General features: G+C 49.3%; 1 pseudogene; it reads right to left on the minus strand.

Moving 5' to 3' along the window:
* LOC124986377 (platelet-derived growth factor receptor beta-like) overlaps nucleotides 1-22,403 on the minus strand; it is a 90,394-nt pseudogene that overhangs the window by 64,673 nt on the left and 3,318 nt on the right.

Consider the following 22,403-nt stretch of genomic DNA (forward strand, 5'->3'; position numbering starts at 1 on the left):
AAAGACTACCTTTTCTTCATTGGATTATCTTTACACCCCTAGTAAGAATCGATTGGCAACAAGTCATTTGGGTCTATTCCTGGGCTCCGTTCTGCTCCACTACTGTACATGTGCATCCTTTCTCCAGTACCATGCAGCAGCTTCTAGGAATCTGTAACCCAGTCGTGTCAGTCTTTCCATTTTGTTCTCCCCTTCCAAAATTATTTTGGATGTTCTAGATCTTTCATGTTTTTATAAAAAAATTAAACCAAGTTTTTAATAACTACTACACAAAATATTTATTTTCTGCAGGAATTTTGATAGAAATTATGTTTAATCTAAAGATCAGTGTGTAGAGAATTGACATACTTAAACATATGAAGCCTTCCAATCCATGAACAGGGTATATTTCTTACTAATAATTATTTAATTCTTCAATTTATTCCCTCAATATATTGTATATTATATACAGATCTTGCCTATATTTAGTAAGAATTTTGTATAAGAACTTCATGAAATTTTTCAGTGCTTATAAAAGATACTTTTCAGAGGTGGGACTACTTGGTATTGAACCCAATACTTCTCTAGCACTGAGCTGTATCTCAGACCTTTTTATTTTTAATGTTGAGATGAAGTCCTGCTACATTGTCCAGGCTGGTTTTGAACTTGTTATCTTCTCTCCTGGGTTGCTGAGATTATAGGCATGTGCCACCATGCCTGTTTTTAAAATAATACTTTAAGAAGATACATTTCTGCTTTAATTTGTTTTTATATATTGGTCTTATTGCCTATTATCTTGCTAAACTTCCCTTTTAGTTCAAGTAATTTTGTGTAAGCGTCTTTTTTTTTTTTTGGCATTTTCTAAAGACAATCATTTCATTTCCAAATAGGGATAGTTTTCTCAATTCATTTAAAATTTGTACAGCTTTTATTTATTTTTCTTGCTTTTTTATAGTATCTAGGGTCCCCATTACAACACTGAAGAGGAGAGCAGACCTTGCCAAGCTTCTCATCTGAGGGGGAAAACATTCAGTTTGTTGCCAGCAAACATAATGCCAGCTACAGGCTCTTTGCAGATGCCCTTTACCTCCCTGAGCTCATTTCCTACAACTTCCAGCTAGCCGAGAAGTTTTTATCAGAAGTGGACATTGTGTCAGTCATCTTGTCATCACTGTGACAAAAATACCTGACATAAACAACTTAAGAGGTGGAAAGACGTTGCTCATCATTTCGGAGTTCTCCATCTATGGTCTGCTGGCTCCATTGCTGTGGGTCTGTGATGAGGCAGAGCATCGTGCCAGAGAGGACATGGTGATCCAGAACTGCTCATCTCATTGAGGGCAGGAAACAGAGAGAGAGGGAGAGGAAGGGGCTAGGGACAAGGTGCAACCTCCAGGGCACGCCTCCAAGACCCACTGCCTTCAATCAGGGCTACCTCTCACAGCCTGCAGCTCTGAGCATTGCTGCAATGGGAACCAAGCCTTCACCACATGAGGCTCTGGGGCACAATCCAGATTCAAACCATAAGAGACACTGGATATTGTCAAGCCATTTCTTCTGCATCTGTTGTGATTCTTGTATGTTTTTTTTCTTTTACCTGTTGATATGGTAAATTACATTGCTTGATTTTTGCATGTTGAGCTAACCTTTAATTCCTGTAATAAATACCCCTTAGACCTGATGTATTGATCTTTTTATATATTATTGTATTTTATTTGTTAATATTTTATTCAGAAATATTTGCAACTAGGTTTATAAAGGATATTAGTTTATAACTTTATTTTCTAGTGATGTTCTTGAGTGGTTATTTCAGGGAAGTACTTGTTTCATAAAATGAGCTGGGAAAAATTCTCTCCTGTTCTTTATTCTGAAAGAATTTGTGTGGAATTCAGATAATCTGATTCTTGCTTGTGGGTAGAATTTGCCATCTGGTTCTGGAAGTTTCTTTTTGTCTGTTTGTTTTGGACTGGAGATTGAATCCTGGCTGCTTTACCCTGCAGCATTGTTTAGTTTTTATTTTGAGACAGGGTCTTGCTAAGTTGCTGAGGCGGTATCATATTTGGCCTCAACTTCATCTGTCACTGGAATTACAGAAATGTCCCCCAATGCCTGGCTTGTGTGTTTACTAGATGGGTTTTAACTGTAATTTTAATTGTTTGAAGGAAATATAATATGCAGAACAGTTCTTGTTACCTAATTCTTCTTGAATGTGTTTAGGCAGTTCCTGTCTTTCAGGTGATTTGTTCATTTGTCTAACTTGCTGAATTTATGGTCATAGACTAGTTCCTAGTGTCCTTGATTATCCTTTTATGGCCACTCTTTCATTCCTGATATTTGCCCCTTGCAGTTCTGTGGACTGATCTCAGGGCCCTGAGCACGGTAGGCAAGCGCTCTACCACTGAGTTGCATCTCCAGCGCACTCCTAGTATTTGTAATATGTGTCTTTTCTGTTTCATTTTCTCGGTCAATTTTATTGAAATTTTTCAATTAATACATTTTGGTTTTGTTGATAGTTTTCCTTAATTCTTTTGTTCTGGGTTTCATTGATTTCTGCTTCATCTTTTTTTTTTTTTTTTTCCTTCCTTATGGTTGCATTTGGTTTAATTTTCTTTTTCATTTTTTTTTTTTTTTTTTTGTACTGCTGGCCTACTGGCACTGAATACTTCGTTTTTATTTGCCTGAAGTCTTTATCCCTTCTTTTTTGTTCATTTGTTTTTAAAATAAAATTCACATAATAAAATGTAGTGGCTTTTAGCACATTTTCATTGTTGTATGATTATCCCTTCTGTCCAAGATATTTTCATCACCCCTATAAGAAACCTCATACCCATTTAGAAGTCGCCTTCTATTTCCTCTCCCTGTAACCACTGGAAACCTCCAGTCCACGTCTCTCTGTGGATATACATCTTCAGGGTGTTCCATGTGAATAGGATCATAAATATCTAATACCTTGTGTCTGGCTTCCTTCACAAACACAATGATTTCAAGGTTCATTCATATTGCAGCAGGTGTCAGTACTTTAGTTTTTTTTATGGTTAAGTAATATCCCATTGTACAGATGTGCCACTTTTTGTTTATCCATTTGTCAACTGTTTTCACCTCTTTCCTACTGAGTATAGTCTTGATATGGTTTGGATATCAAGCTCATGAGTTACACAATGCACGTATGTTCAGAAGTAAAATGATCATTATGAGAGCTATACATTAATCAATAGAATAATCCATTTGGTGCATTAATAATGAAATGAATTACTGGGTGGTAACTGTAGCCAGATGGGACATGGCTAGAGGAGGTCACCTGGGTCATGTCCTTAGGGTTTGTGCTTGTTACTGGCTCATTGTTTTTTCCCTTTCTGTTTCCTGGCTCCCATGAGCTGAGAGGCTTCCTCCTACCACACCATTCTGCCATGATGTTTTGTCTCATATTGGTCCCAAAGCAATTATTTGGCCAAGTATGGACTGAGACACCTGAAATTATGAGCCCAAAATAATAATTTTATAAATTTGAATTTATCCTTCTGTGGTATTCTGCTAACAGCAATGAACAACTGACTAACACAATGCTGCATTGAACCTTTATCTACAAACATTTGATTTTGGTTATACCTAAGAGCAGAACTGCTAGGTCATATGATAATTCTGTGTTTAAGGTTTTTTTTTTTTTTATTTCAAGTAATTTCTCTTTTTTTTCTTTTTGTGTTTAAGTTTAAAAAAAATTTTTTTTAATTTGTTCTAAATAGTTGTACACGATGGTAGAGGACATTTATATATTTTGATATATCATACATAAATGAAGTAAAATCTCTCATTTTTCTGATTGCACATATTGTAGAATCACATTGGTCATGCAGTCATACATGTGCATGAGGTAATATGTTTAACTTTTTGAGAAACCATCCAACCAATTACCAAGGCAGCTGCATCATTTTACATTTTTACTAGCAAAGTAAAAATGTTTTAGCTTTTTTCCATATCCTCATCAATATCTGTTATTTGGTGATTTTTTTTAGAATTATGGCCAAACTAATAAATGTGATGTTATCTCTCAATGTGGTTTTGGTTTGCAATTCCCTAGTTACTAATGACATTTAGTATCTTTCCATGTAATGTTGATCATTTCTATGTCTACTTTGGAGAAATGTCTATTCAAAATCTGTTCTATTTTAAATTAAATTGTCTTTTTGTTCTTGAGTTGTAGAACATGCTATCAGTTTCATTCCATTCAACATGTACAAATAGAGAGATATAATATAGATGTATGTAGAGATATTGATACAGGTATAGATACACATATTCTGTATACTTATCCTTTATTGATATATGATTTCCAAATATTTACTTCTCTCCTATGTTAACTTTCATTCTCTCAACCGTGTCCTTTGAGGCATAAAAATATCCAATTTTGATAAAGTCTTATTTATCTATTTTTTCTTTCATTACCGGTACTTTTGGTGATACAGCTAAGAAATCATCCATTAGTTCAAGGTCTTGAAATATTACCTGTTTTATTCTAAGAGTTTTATAGTTTTAGCTTTTGTATTCATTCCTTTGATTCATTTTAAGTTAATTTTTGTATGTGGTGCAAAGTGAGGGTCCAATTTCATTTCTTTGCATTTAGCTACACAGTGTACCATTAGTTCCATTTATTGAAACAAATATTATTTTATCATTAAACGATCTTGCTACACTTGTGGAAAATAATTGACCATAGTCTTGAGGTTTCTCGGTGCTGGAGTTGGCACGCCACCTGCTGATCAACCTAGGCAATTACAGGAGGAACCAGCCTAGGACTCAGCAACTGGATACAAGAACTTGCACAGTGCTGTCTTCCGTGGCCTCAGTCTCCCCTCTGAAGATGGGTGAGTCTGCAAGTCCATCCCTGTTTCTTTTGACAGGTGTTCAGGCGAGCTTCCTCCCACACCACTAGGGCACAATTCTGAGAAGGAAAGCCATTTGGAGACTAATGCGAGGTATTGGGTAGAGAAGTTGAAGTAGGAGGTTGAGATCACGCAGTGCATGCGCCAAGTGGTTGAGCCACTGTGTCTGTGCGCTGCATACTGCACAACCCGTTGGGTCAGGGTGTGCAGGAGGTTACTGTGGTGCTGCATTTGAGTCTCCCCAGCTAACCCCCACCTTGACCCTGCCATACATGGGGACTGAGCTCATGCCCCCGCAGCAGGCCAAGTCAGCATACCTCTAGGTACACAGGAACATTCTGAAATCCACGAGTGTGTTCCTCTGCACCTTACACAATACATGATGGGCCCACGTGTGCAAACACAAGTGCAGAAACCACGGTTTGAGTAGCACTGTCTACTTCTAAATAGAAAATGTAAACTGTATGTTGGAAGCACTGAGCATGAGCACTCCTGATCCCAGGACACAGGTGCAAACTCTCCGTGTAGATTTGTAAACTTTGTGCTGAAGAATGCTTAATCCCCAGATGCACAAATAAAGGTAGAGCACATGTCTGTAAGCATGTATTCAAGCATGCAAGATGCTTGTCTCTGTGTGTAAACCCACAGAATATATGTTTATAAGGCATGTACATAAGCATGCCCGATTCTCAGGCTTGTGTATAAACACCCATACATGTGTACAAATAACACATGTGCAATTTCTGTACATATATGTCATGTGTGGTGCATGTCTATAAGCATGTAATTGTAGCACACCTTTCTGGAAAAATGTGTGAGCACAAGACCTGAACACAATGCTTGGTGTACAGTGCATATATCTTAGAAGGGACATATTCATGCACAGATCTTTCACAAATGAAGAGTCCTGACCATGCACAGATGTGTTTACCTGTCTAGGGGCCCATTCTTGGGTATGTATGCACTTATATGATGTAGTTCAATCATTCACTTGTTTTCTGTTTCAATAAATAGTTATGTGGACCTGACTTCTCAAGGTCAATGGAATAGCTAGTATCTAGAGTCCAACAATGTGGGTGGGGGTGGGAGATAAGCAGTGCTACTTGGGATCACAGATTTGGAGGAATAGCAGGAGGGAGAAGGGGCCAGGGACAGGATTGAAGACAACTCCTGGGAAAAAAACATACTTAGGTCAAAATCCGAGAGATGATTGGAAGTTTTCCTGGTAAGCAAGAGTATTCCAGTCAGAGGGAAGGAGGCAGGAGGTGTTCTAAGAAGTTAAGGAATTCCAGCTGCATGGAGCAAGGAGTGGGTGTGGAATTTGGGATTTGGGGTGGAGAGAAAAAGAAGAAGGCAGTGGGAGGGAGTGGGGCTCTTGGGGTCCGCAGAAGTCTGAGCCAGCAGGGCTCCAAGGTCCACGTGACGTTTGGTGCACCCTTGGGCACCCATATACTTGGGCAGGCTTAGTGGCCTTGTACATGTGCATGCCTGTTGTACGCACCAGCCTCCTATCCCCTGCCCTATGAGTATGGGTAGGTTTTTACAAATTTCCTTAACTTATCCACCCTCCTTCACATGCACACATGTCCCTGAGTAAGTGGGCACCTGGGCAGACAGTGTGGACACCCTGACCTGCAGACCAGCTCTGAGTGAAGGCAGAAGTTTGCCTGCAGAGGTGACGCCACGCATCATGACCTGGGCTGAGATGGCTGTGGGACAGCTCCTCTTTACTCAGAGGACTCCAGGAGGATGCAGGCTTATTTCCCAGGCCTTGGATGTATGAGGCTGCTGGAAATAGGGAGCAGACAGTGGTGTGGGTCTGTGACCCTGAGGAGGATATGGGACAGGCAGGACTCCCCAGAGATCAGAAGGGCAGGAAGGGGACAGAGGAGGAAGAACCAAGTCCCCGAGGGACACTTGGGTAACCAGTGGAGCTAAGCAAGGGAGATGAATGTCTGGCCTTGGTGGCTGGGGAGGGAAGAGGCTGAGTTCATGGGATAGAAGAGACTCAGGGTCCTGGGGGCACTGTTAACCCTGTTAACTGCCACCATTGTCTACTCCTAGCTGGGTTTGGGGTGGAACGGACTATAGGTGGGGAGCAGGCTCCTTGCTGAGTCTTGATGCATTTGATTGTGGTTGCTCAGCATATGGGGTGGCAGGTCAATTGGCCACTTGGTCAGGCATGGAACTTAGAGCTCTGACCATCCCTGACAGCTCAATAAGGGCATGGCCCTCAGGTTCATGGTCTCATAGAAGAACCAGGCAATGAACAGGAACCCAGAGAAGGGCTTTGTACTCAGCCTAGAGTTGGAGCAGAAAGACAATACTGACCATGGAGGGGCCGAAGGTACGTGGAAGTCACAGGAATCTGAATAGGGCATGGCGACTGAGGGGATACAGGTTTATAAGAGAGGCTGAATGTGTGACCCAGAGCAAGAGACAGGGTCAGACATCACAAGCCGTCGAGGAGGTGGGGGAATCTCTCTGCACAGAATGGGGACAAAGGGATTTTGGTGCCTAACTTGGGATTGGGGAGAGCAGCTACCCAGTTCCCTGCTTGCTCATGGCCTGCTCTGGTCTCTGTCCCCAGCCCTCCCCTTCAAGGTGGTGGTGATCTCAGCCATCCTGACCTTGGTGGTTCTCACAGTCATCTCCCTCATCATACTCATCATGCTCTGGCAGAAGGTGAGTCCCATCTGGCCTAGTGGGTAGTGTTGGTACCCTTGGTCTGCATGGTCCTCACCCCATGCTGCAGGATCTGGTCACAGGAGGGGCCCAGCATGGAGCTCAGGTGGAAACTCTTAACACAGGGTCTCTGAGCTGCCTCCACCCCCAGCAGCCTGGGCTGACACAGGCCTGATCCAAGCTGTCCAGGGTCCCCTGGCCCTGGTGCCCTCCAACCCCAGGTCCTGCCTGTCCCCATCACCCATGGAGACTCCTATGGATGCATTCAGATCCTCTTAACTAGTCTATAATTGTAATGCAATGTCCCGAGATTTCACCACTTTGTAACCCAAAATGTTAAGATTCCTAAATTAGGATTACTCTCCCCCATGATTCTATCATTCTGATTCCAATCCTATGATTTCAGCATCCTAAATTTCAATATTCAAAGTTCCATTCTTTTGAGATTCCCAGAGGGAAGATGTCATGTGGGGAGGGGCCCTGTCCAGGGCCGCGTGCTCCTCTACTCCCACCTGAGGAGTAGCAGAGGCTCCAAGAGAAGCTCCTCAGGTTGTTCTGATGTATCAGGCTCCTGGCTGTCAGCTGAACCTCAGCCTGTCACACCCTGGTGGATCCTCTGCCAACCCCTCCCTTCATGGGAGCCCCTGGATACCAATTCCATGAGCCCATGAAGGCCTTCACTAGCTGCATCTCTTGGGTCTCAGGGTGTGCTGCCCCATCTGTCCTATGAGTGTACCTAGTCAGTTCAAGTCCAAAGACCCACTCTGATGTTCTATTCCTAGTCCTGGTCCTGGTCCTAGTCCTGCAGAAGCCAGGCTTTGAGATAGGGTGGAAGGTGATTGAGTCTGTGAGCTCTGCTGGCCATGAGTTCATCTATGTGGACCTCATGCAGCTGCCCTACAACTCCACATGGGTATTACCACGGGATCAGCTTGTACTTGGTCAGTCCTGGGAATGCTTGACAGATCGGGGACAAACTTGACAGATTGGGGACTGCAGGGAGTCTTCCTTGGGTCTGGTCTCAGCCTGGCTATGACTAGTTATGAGACCTGGGGCTGGTATCCTGCCTTCTATGTCCCCCAGTCTCCCACTCTGCAAAAAAATGAAGTCAAGAGGAGCCTCAGGCACTGTCCAGCATTGAGTCCTATGATCCTGAGACTCTGAGATAGGACCCTCTGTGGCAAGAAAGGAAGCACCGAGGACAGGCCCAGTGCCAGCCTGTGCTTCATCTCGTTAGGGAGGCTGAAGGGGTATGGAGGAGCTGTGCTCCCATGGGGAGGGAGGAGAGCTCCTAGGGACTCAAGATGGGGCAGAGAGCAGGCAGGACTTTGATGAGACACCAGGAAGGACTGGGAGGCTTATGGTTGTAGGATCCTTTTTGAGGGGAGCTGTGGGCTGTACACAAGTGTGTCTGTGTGGGCAGCCTAAAGACGGGAAGGACATCTGTCAATGCTGACAAGGAAGGGTGAATGTCACCGTCTTAGACACTGGCACCCCGGGGCAGGTAGCAGGGGGCAGCAGATCCCACCACTATCCCCACCACTCCTGTCCTCCCCTGGTCTAGGGCGGGCTGAGGAGAAACAGCCCGGCTCCCACAGTGACTGTCCCCACCTCTCGGCCCCAGCTTCCTGTCCTGCAGGAGCGAGGAGCGAGGCCCTGTGCAGGTGCCGCCTCCTCCTACCTGGGCAGGGGCGGCCCCACGGGCAGGGCGTTGCTGTAGAGCTCTGCACTGGGCGGCCGGCGCTTGTCCGAGTGGTGCTGCAGGAAGCTGTGCTTGTTGCGGTGCAGGTAGTCCACCAGGTCGCCATAGCGGCAGTACTCGGTGATGATGTAGATGGGGCCTGGGGGAGGGCGCGTGGGCACAGGCCCGGGAGGCTCAGGCTTCCCATGAGCCCGCGGGGCCAATACCCAAGCTGAAGGTGGGAGAGGTGGTGGGCCTGACTGCTGAGGGTCGGCGCCTTGCGAACCTGGGTCCTCCTCCTGCCTCCAACTACAGGCGACGTGGATTCCCTGGGCCTCCCCTTCCCCGTCTGTGAACCAACACCCACCTCTAAGGGCTGTCACAAGGACGAGTGAGAGGATACCTCTGTCAGCAGGGCAGGTAACAAGAGCACAATTCCGCAGAGTCCTGGGGGTGACTTTCCTACCTCCGTTGGTGCAGGTCCCAGTAGATTGACCATGTTTAGGTGGGGCCCCAGGTGGCTCATGATCTTCAGCTCTGACATGCGTGCTTGCTCCTCACTGCTGCAGGCTGTGGCTGCAGGGAAGGGGCTCAGGTCAGCTGGTCACTGCGGTTTCTTAGAGGCCTGATGGGAGCTACCCAGGTTCCTTGGCTCCCTCGGTATTGCAAGACCACTGGGCCTGATGCGGGGGGATGTGTGTGCCAGCACTCTTGGCAGGGAAGAGGGAGAGAGCAGGGGGGCAAGAGGCCAGGCTCAGGACCCTCTCCTGGTGTGACAGCAGTCCTTGTGTCCAGCACATCAAAACGAGGTACTCTGGGAGAGGTTAAATGAACTGAGAGAGGAGAGGGTGGAGGTGGGGCCCTGTGTGAGGGAGAAGAAGACACCCAGGACACACATTTCAGCATTCTGATGGCTATTTTCATGGTGGCCTGTGAATGGTTCAGGCTGTGAGCCATGGCCTCCACCACGTGCCCCAGGCACTAGAACCAAGGGCTTGTCCTGGGCTGAGAGGATCCCCCGGTTCCCAGCCCACCAGGAAGCTGTACTCCCCACCACCCCCGCCCCGCATTCCACCCAGGGCTGGAGAAGTGCCACTCTCTTAGGTCAACCTAAACATCCCTCAAATCCCATTGAACTTAAGGAGCCCCCCTTCAAAAACATTCCTAAAACCATAATGCCTCCCAGTGCTTCCTGGTGTCTCATCAAAGTCCTGCCTTCTATCTGACCCTTCTTGAGTCCCTAGGAGCTTCCTCCCTCCCCATGGGAGCAGAGTCCCTCCACACCCCTTCAGCCTCCCTAGCTAGATGAAGCACAGGCTGGCACTGGGCCTGTCCTCGGTGCTTCCTTTCTTGCTACAGAGGGTCCTAACTCAGAGTCTCAGGCTCACAGGACTCAATGCTGGGCAGTCCCTGGGGCTCCTCTTTACCTCATTTTACATAGGGGTAGACAGAAGGCCAGAGAAGGCAACATATCTGCCCCAGGTCTCTGGCAGTGATGACTTCATGTTTTGTCAATTGGCTTTCTAAAAATAAATATATTTTGAAAGACAAAATTGAACCCCTCAACTGTAGATCACATCAGATCACATGTCATAAATATAAAGCAACCACTAAAATCAACTCCAAGAAAACAAGACAAATGTTATTCAATCCAGTTTTATGAACAGGGCTGCCCAGGGCTCTGAGCTTGAGGCCTGTTTTCTCTTTGTTAAGAGGGAAGGTTAGGAAGTCTGAGAGGTGTTAAGGACAGACTAGCACCCTACCGAGACTTTCCCTTTGAAGTAGCCCAGGGAAATCCACCAGCTTTCCAAGTATTCCTGGTATCTGTGTTCACCTGAGGTCTGCAGGCCTCCCCTGAGGGAGGCTCTGGGCCAGTCTCCCTGAGGGCCTCTCCTGTTGAGGGTCTATTTTCACCTCCCCACCTTCCTCCTGATGCTGGACCTTCCCCCTTGCAGTCCCTGTTCGTGTGCTGGAGTTGAGCGAGAGTCACCCTGCCAATGGGGAGCAGACAGTTTGTTGTCTTTTTCAATCACCCATTGTCCCTCCCTGGTGTTTTTCAAATTAATGGCTGCGGCTGAGAGATGGGTCCTGTTCTCTCTTCTTCCTTTTTTTTCTTTCCTTCTTTTTTCTGTAACACCAGTCTCACTGTAGGATATTCATCCACACACAGGGACAGCGTCCCCCATACTGGATGCTCCCCAAAACCCTTCTCCAGACCAGAGCCCATTCCCAGCAGCATAGTTATGTGTACAACTCTCCTGACATTTGGTTGTGTCTAATGAGATCCATTCATGCCTCCATTCTTCATGGTATTAAAAAATAATGTCATAAACTATTTATTGTATTGGGGCTCAAGCTTTATCACTTAACCACACATCATACAACCCCTCCAAGTCAGCACACAGAGATCTACCTTGTTTGTTAAATTGCTTCATTTGTACCCATATGAAGGAACCATCATTCACCTCTCAGTTCCTCTAAGCAATGGACACTTTAGTTCCTTGAGACTTTCCTTATTGTGAACCAGGCTGCACATGAGCCTCTGATCACACGGGCAGTCATTACAGCAGGATCCATTCCTAGAAGAGAGATGGCGGGGTCGACAGGTAGGTACTGAAAAACGTGCAGATATTGTTCAACTGTGCTCTGAAAAGCCCATGTGGATGTGCACACCCAGAAGGTGTGTGGGAAACCCAGCAGCGCTACATTCTGGTTGACATGGAATATTTTTGGTCTGTAAAATCTCTTCCGAGGCCTGGAGGTGTAGCTCAGTGGTTGAGCACTTACCCAGTACCCATGAATGAAGCCCTGGTTCACCCTAGTGCCACAAAAGCAGCATCAACATTTCCCAGTCTGCTAGAAACAGATGTTTAAGTTCACTGATGTTTTAAAATGCTGGAATCCCTGGATTAGTGGTAAATGAACATTGTTTTCATGTTTATTGCGTATTGGTATTTCTTCCACAAATATCCTTTGTCCATTTTTCATTCTTTTTTTCTTTTATCGATTTGTCAGGCACTTAATCTGTTAACCCTGTTGTCATGAATCTTGAAAGGGCTTCCCCACCCGCCACTGCTCTTTCAATGTTCCTTCGGCGTCTCGTTCACACAGAAGCTTCCCCTTGGCGTGTGGTCCATGCTGTTGTCTTTTCCTTGCTGCTGCTGGGTTCCGTGTCCTGCTTAGGAAGCTGCGCCGCTGACTGTTCATGCTGCACCTTCATTTCCATTTTCTCATATCGGCCTGGGTCACAGGGGTTTGCTGAAGGGCACGGGATCTCCACAGCAGAGATAAGGAAAGGAAGGTCAGGGAGGGTCAGTGACTTCTCTGGGGTCACACAGCCACATAGGGGAAGACTAAGAGCCAGAAGCAGATGGTCATGGCCTCAGGCCCAGGAGGGGATCTCCACTCCACTCCCTATCACTCAGGTCAAAAGCATGTCCTGCACCCTTCAAGTAGCCTGATGTCCCCCACATGCCTCCTGTTGCTGGAAAGCTCTTAAGGCCTGTTTCCTTATCAGAGGCTGGAAACTGCCGGTCCTCTCATTGCCACAAGGTAGGCCACCAGTATTCCTGTTCTCTGTCCCCATTAAGTGTGCAGAAAGGTGGAGGCAGCCCCTTTGGGCCCTGGTCAACACTCTTCAGGCCACACACTCAGGTCCCTTAGCCATCCTCCTTGGACAGGGTCTCCATGCACAGCTGGTCACCCTCACCCTCATTAGACCAACAGTATGCAGGCTCATCCAGGCCACAGAACTTCTTGTAGTCAGGCACATTTGTGTGGAGCCCCTAGTGGTGGGTGACATAGTGGTGAGTCTGCAAGGGCTTTCAGAGCAGTGGCTTTGGAGCTGACCTTGAAGAAGCAGGAGGGCAGAGAGGGTAAGAAAGGGGCACATGTGTGCAAAAACATATGTAGAAACCATGGTTTGAGTAGCCCGGTCTGCTTCTACACAGAGCATGTAAACTGTGTTGGAAGCCCTGACGGTGTGCAGCCCTGATGCCAGGACACAGGTGCAAATTCTCTGTGTGTAGAGTTGTACACTTTGTGCTGAAGAATGTCTAACCCCAAATGTACAAATAAAGTCACAGTGGAGGTCTGTAAGCATGTACGCAAGCATGCACAAAGCTTGTCTGTGTGCGTAAACTCACAGAATATATGGTTATACACCATGTACATAAGCATGCTCAAGTCCCAAGCTCGTGAATAAACTCCTTACATGTGTACAAATAATACATGTGCAATTTCTGCTCTATTGTGTCATGTGTCATAGTGCATTTCTGTAAGCTTGTGATAGTAGCACACCTTTCTGGAAAAATGTGTGAGCACAAGACCTGAACACATATGCCTGCTGTACAGTGCCTATATTTTAGAAGGGACACATACATGCACAAACCTTACACATACGAACACTCCTGGTGGTGCACAGATGTGTTTGCCTGTCTAGCTGCCCATTCCTGTATATGCATGCACTTGTATGAATGCACTTCATTCATTCGTCTGTTTTCTTATTTAGTAAATAATTATGTGTACCCATCCTCATGAGACCAATGGACCAGCCTTGCCTGCCCTCTGCGTGCCTATAATCCAAAGGCTGGGGGTGGGGGGAATAAGCAGTCCTTCATGGGATGACCACTTTGGGGCAAATGCCTTGAAGGCGAAGGAGCCAACTGTGAGTTTGAGGAAATGTCCTGAGAAAAAGGTCCTTTTGGTAAGCCTGAAAGATGACTGGCAGTCAGCCTGGTGAGCACAGTCAGAGGGAAAGGTCTGTGGGAAAGCCTGGAGGCAGGGCGGGTTCCAAGAAAGGAAAGGAATTCCCGCTGCCTGGAGCATGGGGTGGGTGTGGATTTGGGGGGGTTGGGGTGGGAGAAAATGTGGAAGGCAGTGGGAAGGAGTGGGGCTCTCAGGGTCTGCAGAAGCCAGAGCCAGCAGGGCTCTGAGGTTCATGTGAGGCTTGGTGCACACTGTGTACTCAGGCAGGCTCAGTGGCCTTGTACGTGTGCATGCCTGTTGTACACTCCAGCCTCCTGTCCCCTGTTCTGTAGTGTGGGTGGGTTTTTAAAGACATCCCTAGCTCATCCACCCTCCTGGGCATGCACCCATGTCCCTGAACAAGTGGGCAACTGGGCAGTCAGTGTGGACACCCTGACTTGCAGACCAGCTCTGACGCATACCTGCAGAGGTAATGCCACACATCATGACCCAGGGGCAGAGATGGCTGTGGGACAGCTCCTCTTTACTCAGAGGACTCCCTAGAGGATGCAGGCTTTTTTTTTGCAGTCCCTGGATGTGTGAGGCAGCTGGAGAGAAGGAGCAGACAGTGGTATGGAGGACATGAGGCAGGACAGGGCTCCCTAGTATCAGAGAAGGGCACAAAGAGGACAGAGGAGGAAGAACCAAGATCTCAAGGAACACTCAGGTAGCCAATGGGGCAGGACAGGGGAGATGAAGGTCTGGCTGAGGTAGCAGGTGAGGCAGGAAGCTGAGGTAATGGGATAGAGGAGACTCAGGGACACAGGCGCATTGTTAGCCCAATTAACTGCCATTGCTGTCCACTCCCAGCTGGGCTCTGGGGGAACCGAAGAGTAGGTGGAGAGCAGACTTCTTGCTGAGTCTGAATGCAACTCATCAGGGTAGCTCAGGCAGTGTTTCCTTCAGGGGCAGGTCACTCAGTCAACTGGCCACTTGGTCAGGCATAAAACTTAGAGCTCTACCCAGCTGTGATCCCCCAACAAAGACAAGGCCCTCAGAGGCCCATGGTCCTATAGGAGACCCAGGTAATGAACAGAAACCCAGAGAAGGCTTTGCACCCAGCCTAGAGCTGGAGCAGAAAGACAATACTGACCCTGGTGGGACCAAAGTCACTCAAAGGTCACAGGATCTGAACTGGGGGAGGTGACTGAAGTGATGGAAGTTTATAAAAGATGCTGAAGGTTGGCCCAGAGCAAGAGGCTGAGGGTATGATATCCCAGGCCATGGAGGAGGTGGGTGGCTTCTGTCCAGTAGAATCGGTAGGAAGGGATTTTGATGGCTGCAGTGGATTAGGGGAGGGCAGCTACCCACTTCCTGCTTGCTCATGGCCTGCTCTGGTCTCTGTCCCCAACCCTCCCCTTCAGAGTGGAGGTGAGCTCGGCCATCCTGGCCTCGGTGGTTCTCACAATCATCTCCCTCATTATACTCATCATGCTCTGGCAGAAAGTGAGTTCCATCTGGCCTAGTGGGTAGTGTTGGTACCCTTGGTCTGCATGGTCCTCACCCCATGCTGCAGGATCTGGCCACAGGAGGGGTCCAGCATGGAGCTCAGGTGGAAACTCTTAACACAGGGTCTCTGAGCTGCCTCCACCCCCAGCAGACTGATTTAAGTTGTCCTGGGTCCCCTGCTGCCCTCCAACTCCAGGTCCTGCTTGTCCACATCACACATGGTGACTCCTGTGAATTCATTCAGATCTTCTTAACTACTGTATAATTGCAATGTTGTGTCCTGAGATTTCACCACTCAGTAATTTCAAAATGTTAAGATTCCCGAACTAGCACTACTGTCCCCCAGGATTCCATCATTCTGAGTCCAGTCCTTCGATTTCAGCATCCCAAATTTCACCATTCAAAATTTCCATCCTCCTAACATGTGCTCAGCGACCACCTTATGTGGGAGGGGTCTTGTCCACGGCTGCCTGCTCTTCACTCACACCTGAGGAGCAGCAGAGGCTCTAAGAGAAACACTGAGGTTCTTCTGATGAGCTTGGCCCCTGGCTGTGAGGTGCTCCTCAGCTTGTCACGCCCCGATGACTCCTCTGCCACCCCCTCCTCCCAGTGGAGCTCCTGGATTCCTATTCCCTGAGCCCATTGTCGGGGTTTCCAGGACCCCCAGCCTTGGGCACGGTCAAGATGGCGCCTGACGCTGAGCCAAAAGCGGCCAGCTATACAGTAAACAACCAGCGAATTCCAATGATTGGCTAGTTAACGATGTGATTAGAGCATGCCCCCCTTGTGTACCTATTCTATGCCTGCAGCTGTCCGCGGTTTACCTCGTGTGCTCTCCCCTGATTGGTTGAGGTGTATATAAGCTTGATGGGCGGGGGAGTAGCAGGAGAAGCTGGGAGTGAGGGCAGATGCTGAGGCGGAAGAAGCTGGGGGCGGAAGAAGCTGGGGGCGGAAGAAGCTGGGAGTGCGCAGAAGCTGAGAGAAGAAGCTGAGAGAAGAAGCTGAGAGAAGAGAAGCTGGGAGTGCGAGGAAGCTGGGAGTAAGAGAAGTGTAGGAGAGGGACTGTGCATAATAAACTTCCAAAGCTTCAGACGTTTGTCGTGTCTCTCTCTGCGGCCAGAGGGAACGCGATAACTGGTGCTGAAACCCGGGAGCCCATGAAGATCTTGACTTGCTGTGTGACTACAGTTCTTCCCTGTCCCTCTGGGGTCAGGGTCTCCTGCCAGGTATCACCTATGAGTCTGTACATAGTGAGTTCAAATCCAAAGACCCTCTCTGATGCTCTATTCCTTGTGCTGGTCCTGGTCCTGCAGAAGCCACACTACAAGATTTGGTGGAAGGTGATTGAGTCTGTGAGCTCTGATGGCCTTGAGTACATCTAAGTGAATCCATGCAGCTGCCCTACGACTCCATGAGGGAACTGCCATGGAACCAGCATATTTGGTCATTCCTGGGAGACCTCACCTAACAGATTTAGGACTTGCAGGGACGAATATCCTGGGGCAGTACTTAGCCTGACCATGACTCCTTATGAGACCTAGTTCTGGTATCTTCCATTCTCCAACCCTCAGTCTCCTCCTCTACAAAATGAGGTCAGGAGCAGTCCTCCCCATACTAAAAGTATACCCCACTCAAAGACAATAGAGTACCATGAGTCTCCTTTCCAGTCGGCATTCTGGATTGAACTTGGAGCAACTCTGCCTCCTACAACCAGACTCCAGGGTCCCCAGGTACAGTGTTAAGCATGGAGCACAGACTAAGGCTGGCGAGGTCTACACAGAAACAACCAGCATGCTGGGGATGCTAAGCAGGTTCCCTCCTTTTCCTTGGGCTAGTGCAGGCCTAGAGAAGGCGACTGTGGAATTCCCCTCAAGGAAAGAGCCACCTTTCTTAAGAGTCCCAACCTGTCCTTTTTCTAAGAAGCCTGGTCTTCCCACCTGAGGGCTCAAAGGTCAAGGGAGCTCCATTCTGTCCTCTGCTCATGTGAGGAACAAGTCCTCACCCTAGGGAACTGACTTCTAGGTCAAGCTTGTCACAGACATAGGCACACCCTGTGCACACTAGTGGCCCACATCTCAGCTGGGGTGGCTACCTGGCCAGGCTGGGGGAACCCTCCAGTGGGCCTTAATCAGCAGTCTCAGGTTTGGGGTAAGGCAGGGGGATGATATAGTCATTGCCACCCTCGCTGGGCTGCACAGCAGTGTAGAGGACAGAGCTGGTGTCCAGGGGAGATCGGAGGCTGTGGAATCCAGGCAAGCGGGCTTGGGATCGAAGGATGGCTGGGTGGTCACTTCTCAGAAACTCCTCATCCACCTGCTGGTACTTCTGCTCCATGGGGCGGGGAGCATGGGAGGAACATAAATGGTCAGATGGGCAATGCCCCAGTCAGCATCTGACCCAGCCTCTCCCACCTTGAGTATGCAAGCCAGATGGTGCTCAGAGAGGGAGAGGCTGTGCCCAAAGCCACACAGCTGAGCTGCCTCCCACTGGGCATCTCACAAGACCAGGTGGGCTCAGGACCACCCAGGGAGGGGCAGTTCTGGAACCAGCACCAGAACCCTAACTCTCCCTGACCTGGAGGAGGCAGGTCCTGCTCTCATTCCAACCTGACCTCCTCTGGTGGTGCCTCAGTGTCCCTTTCTAAGAGATGATGACAAGTCCCCTCCATCTCCGTCACCCCAGGGCAAACCCAAGGTGGGGAAGAGATGAGGAGTGGAGCTAAGGACAAGGCTGTGCCTGTGCCAGAGAGATGGGCATCTCCTCACCCTGCCCTGGCACCAGATGGGACAGGGGTTTAGGCCCCAGGAGGCCCCATGGGCCTCTGAGGAGCCTACAGCAGGGTCTGAGTGCTTGGGTACTGGAAGTCATGTGGCCTGGGGTTGTTCACACTTCTGAAGGAGCCCGGAGTTGGCACGGGGGCAAAGGTGGCAGCCCTCCTCCTAGAGCCAGATCAGTCAGTGCCCCTTCATGGAGCTCCTGATGTAAACTCAGTCATAGCCCACCTCTTCCAGAATCAGCAGAGAAACTGAGACCCAGAGCGAAGGAAAGCTGTTTCCCCCAAATGACAGCACAGCACAGCAAACCTGGTGCCAAGGGTCTGACTCTGCTCCCCACTCCCACCCTGCCTCAACATACCTCTTTGTAACTCTCGCCAAGCAGCCTCTTGGGAAGCAGCAGCAGCCGGGAGAAGGGGGACCAAACCTCAAACTTCTCCTCCCAGCACCTCTTCATGATCTCACAGCTGGGGAGGGGCAGAGAGGTCAGGGTCTCTGGCTCTGGTGGTGGCATGGGGCAGCTCTGGGACCTGCAGCCACTGCCCCTGAGAACAAGATGAGCAAGGACCAGGATGTCAGGGGGCATGGCAGCCAGCATCACCCCAAAATGTGGCTCTTTGGATTCAGCAACACGTCAGTGAGAACATGACCCAGGTGTAGCCCAGAGGAGTTCATCCTCCTGCCTCAGAGGCAGAACCTGAGGGCATATGACCCCAGCTGAGCCAGCAGAGGTCAGTTCTGGGACTGTGGCAGGAGTTGGAACAGGGGAAAAGGTCATAGCCCTCCGCCCTGTGTCAGATTAGTCAGTGTCACTTCTTGCTGCTCCTGGGATAAACTAAACCACAGTCCACCACTTCCTAGGATCAGCAGAGAATCTGAGGCCAGAGTAGAGGAAGGTTGTTTCCCCCAAATGCCAGCAGAGCACAGCAAGCCTGGTTCCCACAGGGTCTGCCTCTGGACAAGAGCGCTCTGTTCCCCAACCCAGTCCTGGTTCAACATACCTCTCTGTAACCCTCAGCAAGCAGCCCCTCAGGAAGTAGCTCCAGCTGCAGAAGGGAGGCCGAACCCCAAACTTCTCTTCCCAGTAAGTAAGGGGTGCCACCTGTTGAGGAGCAGAGACAAGGGATACACAGGCTCAGGGGTATGGAAAGGAGCAGGGTACCCCTTCTATAGCACGAGGACAGTTACTCTGGTCCTGGTGGGGAGGGTGCAGTGTCCTTGGCATTGGGAAATGGGCGGTTCCCCCCTGGGCTCCCAAGAGACTCAGCACTCCTCAGAACTGAGATCCAGGGAAGAGCTGAGCCAAACAGGCTCCCCTTGATCCTCAAATGGAAAGATAAAGAGATCCAGAGAAGACAAGGGTCTTGCTCATGTGGCACAGGGGGGGAAAGTAACAGAGTACTCGCCACAGTTCCCATGAGCCATGTCCCAGTGCCCCGCCCAAACCCCACCGGGTGGGAGGTGGAGGGGATGGCATGCTGTGTCCTTGAGGACAGGAAGAGGCAGCCCTGCCGATGTGAACATCTCCCAGAGCAGGATCCCAAAGGACCACACGTCGCTCAGGGTGGTGTAGAGGCTGTTGAAGATGCTCTCCGGGGCCATCCACTTCAGAGGCAGGAAGGTCTGTGGGCAGGAGCACACTGAGTGCACAGAGGGGCCAGTGGCACTTCCCAGCCACTCCGCACCTGGGCGGCAGGAGGAGGTCCAGCAGCTCCAGGGCCAGCGCCTCTCACTCCTCCTCCCAGCTCTGCTCCCCACAGCTCCAGGTCCATCCCATTCCTGCCAGAGCAGCAGGGAGCCATCCTTTCTCATTAGCTAGGGACCTGGCAGCTCCTGTTCCTGGGGAAATGCCACCAGATTTTGGGGGTGCGCGGCAGGGCAGGGAAATGCCAAGCCAGCTCCCCGTTCTCATCCTCGCTGATTTGATCTCTGGGACTCTAGGGTTCACAGGAAGCAGGGAGATGGTGGCTGGCAGGATGGCCACATTTTTTTTGAAGGGGGGTGTACCAGGGATTGAACTCAGGGATACTCGACCACTGAGCCACATCCCCAGCCCTATTTTGTATTTCTTTTAGAGACAGGGTCTCACTGAGTTGCTTAGTGCCTTGCATCTGCGAACATATTTTTTTGTGGTTGTAGTTGGACACAATACCTTTACTTTATTTCCTTTTTTTTTTTTTTTTTTATGTGGTACTGATGATCCAATCCCACGCCTCACAGGTGCTAGGCAATTGCTACACCACTAGCTACAGTCCTCCACCCCAATCTGGTTACATTTTAGCACACCAATCCCACTCCTGCTTGTGACCAGTGCATCTGTTTTACCATGTCACTTGGCCTGTATTGAGCTCCTCAGAACTGCAGCCATGCTGGTCAGGAGGGAACCTGTTCCCAGGTCAGAAGCACATGGCCGCCATCCCCCAGGGCCTGGTAGGTACTCCTGCTGCCTGTGGAGATGTAGTTTGAGTCCAGGTGATGTCTTGAGCCAGGCCAAAGTCACAGATCTTGACCAGCTTGCCCTCACAGATGAGCACGTTCCTGGCTGCCAGGTCTCGATGAACACACTGGGTCAGGGAAGAGAGGAGCAGACACCTTAGGAGAATTGTGGGAAGCCCTCCATGGAAAGCGTTTGAGGGCATGGTATAGGGGAGTCTTGCCACACACTGGGCAGGGAGAGAGGAAGGGAGCAGGGGACCAGGCTCAGGACCCTCTCCCACATGGGCTCAGGTCCCATGTGACCACAGTCCTAGTGTCCAACACATCAAAACCAGCTACTCTGTGAGAGGCTGAATGCACTGGGAGAGAAAAGAGGGGAGATGGGGCTCCATGAGAGAGAAGAGCTCCCAGGACTCACATTTCAGCATCTCGATGGCCACTTTCATGGTGGTCTGTGAATGGTTCAAGTCATGAGCCATGGCCTCCAACACCTGCCTGAAGGACCAGAGCCGAGGGTGCATCCTGGGTGAAAGGATCCCTCAGTTACTGGCCCACCAGTAACAGAAGGCTGTTCTCCCCTCTTCCCACCCAGGGATGGGGAAGAGTCACCTTCTTAGGTCAACCTAAGCATCCCTCAAATCCCTCTAGAATTAATATGCTCCCCTCCAAAAGGCTTCTACAACCATAAGGCAACCCAGTCCTTCCAGGTATCTCATCAAAGTCCTGCCTGCTCTCTGTCCCATCTGACTTCCTAGGAGCTTCCTCCTCCCCATGGGAGCAGAGTCCCTCCACACCCCTTCAGCCTCCCTAGCTAGATGAAGCACAGGCTGGCACTGGGCCTGTCCTCGGTGCTTCCTTTCTTGCTGTAGAGGGTCCTAACTCAGAGTCTCAGGCTCACAGGACTCAATGCTGGGCAGTCCCTGGGGCTCCTCTTTACCTCATTTTACATAGGGGTAGACAGAAGGCCAGAGAAGGCAACATATCTGCCCCAGGTCTCATAGCTAGTCTTGACCAGGCTGAGACCAGACCCATAAGTCTTCCTTGCAAGTCCCCAATTTGTCAGGTGAGGCCTCCCAGGACTGACCAAGCACAAGCTGGTCCCGTGGCAGTTTTCACGTGGAGTCCTGGGGCAGCTGCATGTGTCCACATAGATGTACTTATGGCCAGCAGAGCTCACAGACTCAATCACCTTCCACCGAATCTCACAGTGTGGCTTCTGAAGGACCAAGACCAGGGCCAGGAATATGCGTCAGAGAGGGTCTTTGGATTTGAACTCACTAGGTGCAGACTCATAGGAGAAATGAAACAAGTGACCCAGACCCAAGAGGGGCAGGGAAGAACCGTAGTCACACAGGAAGTCAAGACCTCCATGGGCTCAGGGAATAGGTACCCAGGGGCGCCAGTGGAAGGAAGGAGTGGCAGAGGAAGCATCAGGGTGTGACAGGCTGAGGAGCAGCTGACAGTCAGGGGCCAAGTTCATAAGCAGCTGCTCTTAGAGTCTCAGCTGCTCCTCAGGTGGGAGTAGAGGAGCAGGCAGCCCTAGAAAGGGCCCCTCCCCACAAGAGGTGGACCCTGAGGGGATCTCAGAAGGATGGATCTTTTGAATGCTGAATTTTTTTTTTTTTTTTTTTTTTTTCCGGTGCTGGGGATCGAACCCAGGGTCTTGTGCTTACAAGGCAAGCACTCTACCAACTGAGCTATCTCCCCAGCCCTGAATGCTGAAATTTAGGATACTGGAATCCCAGGATTGGTCTCAGAATGATAGAATCCTGGGGG

Source organism: Sciurus carolinensis, chromosome 6, assembly GCF_902686445.1.
Source record: "Sciurus carolinensis chromosome 6, mSciCar1.2, whole genome shotgun sequence".
Taxonomy (NCBI): domain Eukaryota; kingdom Metazoa; phylum Chordata; class Mammalia; order Rodentia; family Sciuridae; genus Sciurus; species Sciurus carolinensis.